The following is an 11,514-nucleotide window of genomic DNA, read 5'->3' on the forward strand; positions in this document are numbered from 1 at the left end:
CCTGTAACCTGCACATCTGCAACACTGTATCTAGCACCTACAACCTGTTTACCTGCAACACTGTATCTAGCACCTGTAACCTGCTCATCTGCAACACTGTATCTAGCTCCTGTATCCTGCTCACCTGCAACACTGTCTCTAGCACCTGTAACCTGCTCATCTGCAACACTGTATCTAGCTCCTGTATCCTGCTCACCTGCAACACTGTCTCTAGCACCTGTAACCTGCTCATCTGCAACACTGTATCTAGCTCCTGTATCCTGCTCACCTGCAACACTGTCTCTAGCACCTGTAACCTGCTCATCTGCAACACTGTATCTAGCTCCTGTATCCTGCTCACCTGCAACACTGTCTCTAGCTCCTGTAATCTGCTCATCTGCAACACTGTATCTAGCACCTGTAACCTGCGCATCTGCAACTCTGTATCTAGCACCTGTAACCTGCTCATCTGCAACTCTGTATCTAGCACCTGTAACCTGCGCATCTGCAACTCTGTATCTAGCACCTGTAACCTGCGCATCTGCAACTCTGTATCTAGCACCTGTAACCTGCGCATCTGCAACTCTGTATCTAGCACCTGTAACCTGCGCATCTGCAACTCTGTATCTAGCACCTGTAACCTGCGCATCTGCAACTCTGTATCTAGCACCTGTAACCTGCGCATCTGCAACTCTGTATCTAGCACCTGTAACCTGCGCATCTGCAACTCTGTATCTAGCACCTGTAACCTGCGCATCTGCAACTCTGTATCTAGCACCTGTAACCTGCTCATCTGCAACACTGTATCTAGCTCCTGTGTCCTGCTCACCTGCAACACTGTCTCTAGCACCTGTAACCTGCTCATCTGCAACACTGTATCTAGCACCTGTAACCTGCTCATATGCAACACTGTATCTAGCACCTGTAACCTGCTCATCTGCAACACTGTATCTATCACCTGTAATCTTTTCATCGGCAACACTGTATCTAGCACCTGTAACCTGCTCCCATGCAACACTGTCTCTGGCACCTACAACCTGATCACCTGTAACACTGTATCTAGCACCTGTAACCTGCTCATCTGCAACACTGTATCTAGCACCTGTAACCTACTTATATGCAACACTGTATCTAGCACCCGTAACCTGCTCATTTGCAACACTGTTTCTAGCACCTGTAACCTGCTCACCTGCAACACCGTCTCTTGCACCTGTAACCTGCTCACCAGCAAAACTGTATCTAGCATTTGTAACCTGCTCACATGCAACACTTTATCTAGCACCTGTAACCTGCTCACCTGCAACACTGTATCTAGCACCTGCATCTTGCTCATCTGCTACACTGTCTTTAGTACCTGTAACCTGCTAATCTGCAACACATGTATCAAGCACCTGTAAATTGCTCATCTGCAACATGATCTCTAGCACCTGTAACCTGTTCACATGCAACACTGTCTCTAGCACCTGTAACCTGCTCACCTGCAACACTGTATCTAGCACCTGTAACCTGCTCAACAACACTGTCTCTAGCACCTGTAACCTGCTCACCTGCAACACTGTATCTAGCACCTGTAACCTGCTCACCTGCAACACTGTATCTAGCACTTGTATCCTGCTCACCTGCAACACTGCATCTAGCACCTGCATCTTGCTCATCTGCTACACTGTCTTTAGTACCTGTAACCTGCTCATCTGCAACACCTGTATCTAGCACCAGTAAATTGCTCATCTGTGACACGATCTCTAGCACCTGTATCCTGCTCACCTCCAACACTTTCTCTAGCACCTGTAACCTCATAACATGCAACACAACCCCTAAAACCTATAACCTGCAACACTATCTCTAACACCTGTAATATGGTCCCCTGCAACACTGTCTCTACCACCTGTAACCTTCTCACTTGCAACACTGTCTCTAGTACTTGTAACCTCCTCACTTGCAACACTGTCTCTAGTACTTGTAACCTCCTCACTTGCAACACTGTCTCTAGTACTTGTAACCTCCTCACTTGCAACACTGTCTCTAGTACTTGAAACCTCTTCACTTGCAAAACTGTCTTTAGTATTTGTAACCTCCTCACTTGCAACACTGTCTCTAGTACTTGGAACCTCCTCACTTGCAACACTGTCTCTAGTACTTGGAACCTCCTCACTTGCAACACTGTCCCTACCACCTGTAACCTGCTCACTTGCAACACTGTCTCTAGTACTTGTAACTTCCTCACTTGCAACACTGTCTCTAGTACTTGGAACCTCCTCTCTTGCAACACTGTCTCTAGTACTTGGAACCTCATCACTTGCAACACTGTCCCTAGCACCTGTAACCTCCTCACTTGCAACACTGTCTCTAGTACTTGTAACCTCCTCACTTGCAACACTGTCTCTAGTACTTGAATTGAAGTACTAGAGACAGTTGAATTGCGGCGATCTCTGACCACCTCCTCAGAGCAGGCAGACAGGTTATGGAGCAGCTGTCTTTTGACCGCTGCTCCATAACTTGCGTTTCTGGCGAGTCTGAAGAATCGCCAGAAACACGGGCCCACAAGTTCCATACGGAGCTTGATAAATGGGCCTCACTGTCTCTAGCACCTGTAACACACTCACCTGCAAAATGCTCTCAAACTATTGTGTACATTTATAATCTACAACTCTATTGCTCCTTGCAGCACCTTTGCTGTCTTTAGTCAGATTACCCAGCCTCATGTTTATTTCAGTATCTCTACAACTGTTTCACATCATCACTGCCTGCTGGATAAAGTTTGACACTATATACAGAGTGTTAGTTTGTTTCAACCTCTAATCTTACCTTCTCCTCTGGGTCCAACACTCAGACTAGGAATTACTATATAGGAAGTTTCATACAGAGTATGAATTGGTAAATTTGATATTAATATGACACAATATGTTTGCTTGTTTTGTTTTATTTTTCTATCTCTGTATACCTGGGAAAAGAAGACATGGATGAGATAAAATACTGATGTTTTTGGGAGATAAAGCTTTGATCTGGCAGGATAAAAAAATATTTGTGTATACAAGACTTACATCAGATACATTTATTGGTCAGGATTCAAATGTGAGAGCCCTAAACCCTTCCACATTTTGTGCAGCATTCTGGGTTTGTCACTGCCCTATAATGTTTCATAAAGTGGAACTAGTGACAACCTAACAGTCACCAAAAATACTGCCAAACTGTCTCACCCTAAACCAACCCATTGTGTATTTAGGATCAGCTTACGAGTAGAGCGATATCATTTGCACGCAAGCACTATCGGGTTTTAGTGTTCGTTTGCACGCAAGTTAAATTGTGCTTGTATTGCAAGTTTAAAATAAATGCGAATGTGTGAGCACAATTGCGATTTACACTAGAATGATTACGCAACCTCAAAACTCTGACTTTCAGCTGTTTGCGTGCATGGGGTTAGCGTGCGAGTGATAACTTTATACTTTCAACTTGTAATATGAGAGCATCCCAACATGCAAAATGTACTTCTAGCACAGTTAGCGCATTAGCGAAAGCGGTAAATAGCGCTCCGCTCGTAATCTGGCCCTTAACCTCCACATCCACTATAGCACTGGATTTCCTATTCCCTGATTTTTGGCCCCAGATATTTGAAATAAAATCTTAAGTATGTTTGCCTGTATAAATTAGACAAAAAATTTGTAGAAAATATTTGTACATTAAAAAACAAACTTGGATCTGGCATTTAAAAATAGATTAAAAAATAATTATCTGTATTTCAAAGCAAACCTCCAATTTTTTTTAGCAAAATAAAAGGTTTAAGTTAGTTACTGTGTATCCATCTGTTTACTGAGAATATAAGTAATAATTTTCTTTTTTGTAACCAGCCTGAATGGAATTTTTGGCTTTTTTAAAAATAATTCATCATTATATTTATAACAGTATTAAACATTCCATAACTTATCCAAGTTTCTGATACCCTTCATACATGAATAACTCTTGATCTTTATGAAGTATTTGGATTAAAAGTGATTTTAATCAGATTATACTTACAGCACTAGCCTATAAAATTTGGAGACAGGGAATCAGTCATTAATTGCAGCTGTTGAACTGAATTGAAGAAATGACAGAAAGGTCACATGTCTGTAGTTATCCCTGATATGTTCACCCAAATATCGGTCTAGATTCACTAAAACAATCTTCACATTCTCCAGCTCCCACATTACTCTTTGGAACTTTCACATTAAGACCCACACAATTCCATTCCTGAGTGAATAAGGTTTACTAAATTAGCATAGGAATTTGTAAAACTTTAAGGCATCTATTTATCAAAGCGCTAACTTTTTTGCATTCGACGGCACCAATACGCTCGCCTAAGATCGCCTAACATCGCTGCCGCGGACCTGAATACGTTCTCTAAAGTTATCAAAAAAGCTGTCAAAAAGCTGCGCACCAAGTACGGTGCGATGAGTAGCGGACTGTTGTTAACCAACAGTCATCGATCTCGCTGCTCTTCAGCTTTTTTACAGCTTTCTTGGTACCCTGTCACTAAACACCCACACTATACTATACTGTTTACCCCGTATACCGCCGCAACTCTAATAAATGTATTAACCCCTAAACCGCCACTCCCGGACCCCGCCGCAACTAAATAAAGTGTTTAACCCCTAAACCGCCGATTCCGGACCCCGCCGCAACTAAATACAATTATTAACCCCTAAACTGCTGCTCCCGGAGCCCACCGCCACCTACATTATACTTATTATAAATGTAGGTAGGTGGCGGCGGTGTAGGGGTGGCAGATTAGGGGTTAATAAATATAAAATGTAGGTGGCGGCGGTGTAGGGGGGGCAGATTAGGGGTTAATTAATATAATGTAGGTGGCGGCGGTTTAGGGGGCAGAAGATTAGGGGTTAATAAGTATAATGTAGGTGGCGGTGGGCTCCGGGAGCGGCGGTTTAGGGGTTAATAAGTTTATTTAGTTGCGGCGGGGTCCGCGAGCGGCGGGATAGGGGTTAATAAGTTTTATTTAGGTGGCGGCGGTGTCAGGGCGGCAGATAAGGGGTTAATAAGTATAATGTAGCTGGCGGCGGTGTAGGGGGGCAGATTAGGGGTGTTTAGACTCGGAGTACATGTTAGGGTGTTAGGTGTACACGTTCCCATAGGAATCAATGGGCTATCGGGCAGCAGCGAACATGAGCTCTCGCTGCTTTCCAACTCCCATTGATTCCTATGGCATCCGCAGCCTCCAGGGCGGCAGATTGAAAACCAGGTACGCTGGGCCGGAATAGTGCCGAGCGTACCTGGTAGTTATTTGATAACTTCCAAAAGTAGTCAGATTGTGCCGAACTTGCGTTCGGAACATCTGTAGTGACGTAAGCATCGATCTGTGTCGGACTGAGACCGGCGGATCGTATGTTACGTCACGAAATTCTACTTTTGCCGGTTTGTAGGGTTTGATAACTAAGGCGAATCAGGCTTGCCACAAATATGCTGCGGAATTCCAGCGTATTTGCGGTTGACATCTTGATAAATACATGCCCATATGTGTAGGGACTTAAATGGTTGTTAGTGAATCTAAGCCAGGGTCCCAGAGTAGAATGTAACATTTACTGTGAGATAAAAATAAAAAAAAAGATTTTATAGCCATAATTAGAAAAATACAACATACATGGCTTGTAGAACGAGTATTTATAGACATGAGAATTTTTTTAATTAGTAATTAAAAAGAGAAGCTGTATTGGTGTGAATACATGTATCATATATGTATTAGAGCTTTTGTTATTATTATTATTACCGGTTATTTGTAGAGCGCCAACAGATTCCGTAGAGCTATAAACATAGGTCGTATACAAGAAAGCATTTATAGGGATCAAATGGGTAGAGTGTTCTGCAAAATACTCAGCACACAACAAAACAAAATAATCATCTAGTGGGGCATGTGCACCTGAATAGGCAGGATACAGGGTGTCTGTTTTTTATATTGTACTCATGTAATCCATTTTACTCAATATGCCCAAAATGTAAAATGTGTATGTAAACTAGAATCTTACAGCAAAATCTGTTTTTCTTTAAAATATATTTGACATAATACAACTCTATCAATTAGTAACTAAGCAGTTAAGTGTTGGTTTAGTGGGGACCCTGACCCCACAGCAGGGGCCTTGTGCCAAGATGTGAAGTTTGTTGCTCAGGGGGTCCTAACCTAGAGTGTGTGGGGGGGGCTGTCAGGGGTCCTGGCCCTTGATGTTTGGGGGGCTCTGTCTCTGGCCCTTGATGTTGGGGGGTCTGGCCCTGGAGGTTGGGTTGCCTGGTAGGGGCATGGCAGGAATGCTACCATGTTAATTTACATACATTTGAGTCAGTGTGAGCCCTTCCCTTATTTTTGCCCGGGGCCCTGATTGGTCTCAGTCCCTCCATGCCTTCCACAACACTTTACTGTTTAAACTGTTAACCCTGGGTCCAGATTCAAAGAGTTCTCAAATAATTCTGCAAGTGGAAAATTAAAATAGGGATATCACCAGCATCTTCTCAACACCTAGTCATTCTATCTGCTTGTGGTTTCCACTTTTTGCCAACCGACCATTCCTACCTATTTTACAGAGCTGACATAGTTTCCTTTATTGCTGCTGGCCATATCTACCTGTACCATTTGCTGGTCATACAGGCTTATTGAATCTGCCTGAATCTGATCTTCAGTTGACATTTTTAAAGGGACAGTCAAGTCCAAAATAAATTTTTGAGATTCAAATAGGGCATATCATTTTAAACAACTTTCCAATTTACTTTTATCACCAATTTTGCTTTGTTCTCTTGCTATTTGTAGTTGAAAGCTAAACCTAGGTTGGCTCATATGCTAATTTCTTAGACCTTGAAGGATGCCTCTTATGTGAATGCATTTTTACAGTTTTTCACCACTAGAGGGCGTTAGTTCATGTGTGTTATATAGATAACATTGAGCTCACGCACGTGAAGTTACCTGGAGTAAGCACTGATTGGCTAAAATGTCAGTCTGTCAAAAGAACTGAAATAAGGGTGCAGTTTGCAGAGGCTCAGATACAAGGTAATCACAGAGGTAAAAAGTGTATTATTATAACTGTGTTGGTTATGCAAAACTGGGGAATGGGTAATAAAAGGATTATCTATCTTTTTAAACAACAAAAATTCTGGTGCTGACTGATCGCATTTCTATTCATACTCTTTGCTCCCAATACACATGGAAATTACCATGGCAACTAATTAAAATTAACCGCTATAAATAGAGAGCAGATACAAGTAGTGGGCAAACCCTCTGACGAAGTGAATCTAATTTACAAAACGCGTAAGGGATACACCCACTTGTAACGTCACTTCAGGTCCGGTGAGACTGACAAGATAGTACCAGTAGTCAGGACAATCAGATCAAACTTGGACTACTACTACAAGACCTACACAAATCCTTTATGCCCCACACGAGTTTGGACTTTGGCAGAAGGTATTTTCATGTCATATATTTCAGTTAATTGTGCTGTGAAACCGGACTTTTTCTAACAACTTAAATTAAATTTTTATTGCTACACAAGCAACTCCTCCTTTGAAACCGGATACCACACAGCAATACTTAACTTCCTATTCACAAGCAGATGTGCTAAGTGATTTTTAATCTATTTATTCACTGTTTCAGAGTCCACACTTTTTAGGCCTTACCGCAAACCGACTTACGTAAACTTCGTAAAGTCTTTTTTCTATGGGACTTCCATAGCGCCGGTATTACGAGTCTGTCCTGGGAGGCCAAAAAGTGAGCGGTACACCCTACCCCGTCAAGATTCCTAACGCATTCTAAAGTCAGTAGTTATGAGTTTTACACTACAACGCTGTAGCATAAAACTCATAACTAAAGTTCTAAAAAGTACACTAACACCCATAAACTACCTATTAACCTCTAAACCAAGGCCCTCCTGCATCAGAAACACTATAATAAATTTTTAACCCCTAATCTGCCACTCCGGACATCGCCGCCACTATAATAAACATATTAACCCCTAAACCGCCGCACTCCCGCCACGCAAACACTAGTTAAATAATATTAACCCCTAACCTGCCGCCCCTAACATCGCCGCCACCTACATTATACTTATTAACCCCTAATCTTCCGCTCTGGACATTGCCGCAGCCTACATTATATTTATTAACCTCTAATCTGCTGCCCCAACATCGCCGCCACCTACCTACATTTATTAACCCCTAATCTGCTGTCCCCAACGTTGCACCACTAAATTAAATTTATTAACCCCTAAAATTAAATCTAACCTTAACACCCCCTTAGTTAAATATAATTTAAATAAATCTAAATAAAATTACTATCATTAACTACATTATTCCTATTTAAAACTAAATATTTACCTATAAAATAAACCCTAAGTTAGCTACAATATAACTAATAGTTACATCTAGCTTAGGGTTTATTTTTATTTTACAAGCAAGTTTGTATTTATTTTAACTAGGTAGAATAGTTATTAAATAGTTATTAACTATTTAATAACTACCTAGCTAAAAAAAGGAAATTAACCTGTAAAATAAAACCTAACCTATGTTACACTAACACCTAACACTACACTACACTACAATTAAATAAATTAACTAAATTAAATACAATTAAATAAATTAAATTAAATTAGCTAAATCACAAAAAACACTAAATTACAGAAAATAAAAAACAAATTAAATATCTTTAAACTAATTACACCTAATCTAAGAGCCCGATCAAAATAAAAAAGCACCCCCGAAATAAAAATAAAAACCCTAGCCTAAGCTAAACTATCAATAGCCCTTAAAAGGGCCTTTTGTGGGGCATTGCCCCAAAGAAATCAGCTCTTTTACCTGTAAAAAAAAAATACAAACAACCCCCCAACAGTAAAACCCACCACCCACACAACCAAACCCCCCAAATAAAATACTAACTAATAAAACCTAAGCTTCCCATTGCCCTGAAAAGCGCATTTGGATGGGCATTGCCCTCAAAAGGGCAGTTAGCTCTTTTTACGGCCCAAAGACCTAACCTAAAAATAAAACCCACCCAATACACCCTTAAAAAAACCTAACACTAAACCCCTGAAGATCGACTTACTGTTCTGAAGGCCGGACATCCATCCTCAAGGAAGCGGCAGAAGTCCTCATCCAACCGGGCCGAAGTCCTCAACGAAGCCGGGAGAAGTCTTCATCCAAGCCGGGCGAAGTGGTCCTCCAGACGGGCAGAAGGATTGAGCTGGCATTCTATTGGCTGATTGGAACAGCCAATAGGATTGAACTTTAATCCTATTGGCTGATTGCATCAGCCAATAGAATTTTTCCTACCTTAATTCCGATTGGCTGATAGATTTCTATCAGCCAATCGGAATCTAAGGGACACCATCTTGGATGACGTCATTTAAAGGAACCTTCATTCAGTAAGAAGACTCCGGATGAAGAGGATCCTCCGAGTCGGATGTCTTGAAGATGGATCCGCTCCGCGTCGGATGGATGAAGATAGAAGATGCCGTCTGGATGAAGACTTCTGCCCGTCTGGAGGACCACTTCGCCCGGCTTGGATGAAGACTTCTCCCGGCTTCGTTGAGGACTTCGGCCCTGTTGGATGAAGACTTCTGCCGCTTCCTTGAGGATGGATGTCCGGTCTTCAGAACAGTAAGTTGATCTTCAGGGGGTTAGTGTTAGTTTTTTTTTAAGGGTGTATTGGGTGGGTTTTATTTTTAGGTTAGGGCTTTGGGCCGCAAATGAGCTAACTGCCCTTTTAAGGGCAATGCCCATCCAAATGCCCTTTTCAGGGCAATGGGGAGCTTAGGTTTTTTTAGTTAGTATTTTATTTGGGGGGTTTGGTTGTGTGGGTGGTGGGTTTTACTGTTGAGGGGGTTGTTTGTAGATTTTAATAGATTTAATAGATTTTATAAGCTATCATCCTATTGGCTGATTTGAATTTGAAGAATCAAATCAGCCAATAGGAATGCAAGGTACACCATTTTTAAATGGGTACCTTGCATTCAACTTCAGTGTACGGCAGTGATCAATGAAGAGGCAGCTCCGCGCAGGATGCAATCGCTGGTCCTGGATAGCTCCGCGCCACCGGGATGAAGATAGAAGATGCCCCCGCGATGGGTGAAGATGTCGCCGCATGGATGAAGACTTCTCACCACCTGGATGAAGACTTCTCGCCGCCTGGATGGAGATGGATGTTCAGACTTCAGGAACCGTGAGTAGATTTTACGGGGTTAGTGTTAGTTTTTTTTTTAGATTAGGGATGGGCAGTGTAAAAGAGCTGAATGCCCTTTTAAGGGCAATGCCCATACAAATGCCCCTTTAGGGGCAATGTGTGCTTAGGTTTTATTTAGACTTAGGTTTTTTATTTTGGGGGGGTGGTTGGGTGGGGGGTTTTACTGTTGGGGGGACTTTGTATTTGTTTCTAGGTAAAAGAGTTGTTTAACTTAGGGCAATGTCCTACAAAAGGCCGTTTTAAGGGCTATTGGTAGTTTATTGTAGTCTAGGGGGTGTTTTTTTGGGGGGGCTTTTTATTGGACTATTAGATTATGTATAATTGTTTTTATTTTTGATCATTTAGTTTATTATTTCTTACAGTTTTTATTTTTCGTATTTTTAATGTTCATTTTTTTTGTCAGTAAAGACCTGCGGGGCTAACAAGCCTTTTTTTTCCAGCGCTCCCTTAAGCCAACGCTGGTATTGGTTTTCTGAATGGCTGCGTTAGCCTCAGAAGAGTGATCGTGGAGCAAATTTAGCTCCACTTCAACCCTCAATACCAGCGTTGCTTACGGTAGCGGTAAGCTTGAAAAACTTGCTCATGCACGATTTCCCCATAGGATACAATCGGGCTGAACTGGCTGCAAAAAAGCAGCGTTCAGCTCCTAACGCAGCCCCATTGTTTCCTATGGGGAAACACTTTTTAAGTCTACACCTAACACCCTAACATGAATCCCGAGTCTAAACACCCCTAACCTTACACTTATTAACCCATAATCTGCCGCCCCCGCTATCGCTGACACCTGCATTATACTATCAACCTCTAATCTGCCTCTCTGGACACCGCCGCCACCTACATTATACCTATGAACCCCTAATCTGCTGCCCCAACATCGACGACACCTATATTAAATTAATTAACCCATAATCTGCCCCCCCAAACGTCACCGCCACCTACCTACACTTATTAACCCCTAATCTGCCGACCGGACATTGCCGCCACTATAATAAATGTATTAACCCCTAAACCGCCGCACTCCCGCCTCGCAAACACTAATCTGCCCTCCCTAACATTGCCGCAACCTACCTACAATTATTAACCCCTAATTTTCCGCCCCCAACGTTGCCGCTACTATAATAAAGTTATTAACCCCTAAACCTAAGTCTAACCCTAACCCCCCTGAGTTAAATATAATTTAAATAAAACTAAATAAATTTACTATAATTAAATAAATTATTCCTATTTAAAAATACTTACCTATAAAATAAACCATAAGATAGATACAATATAACTAATAGTTACATTGTAGCTATTTTATGATTTATTTTTATTTTACAGGCAACTTTGTATTT

The sequence above is a fragment of the Bombina bombina genome, chromosome 2 (genome assembly GCF_027579735.1).
Source record: "Bombina bombina isolate aBomBom1 chromosome 2, aBomBom1.pri, whole genome shotgun sequence".
NCBI lineage: Eukaryota > Metazoa > Chordata > Amphibia > Anura > Bombinatoridae > Bombina > Bombina bombina.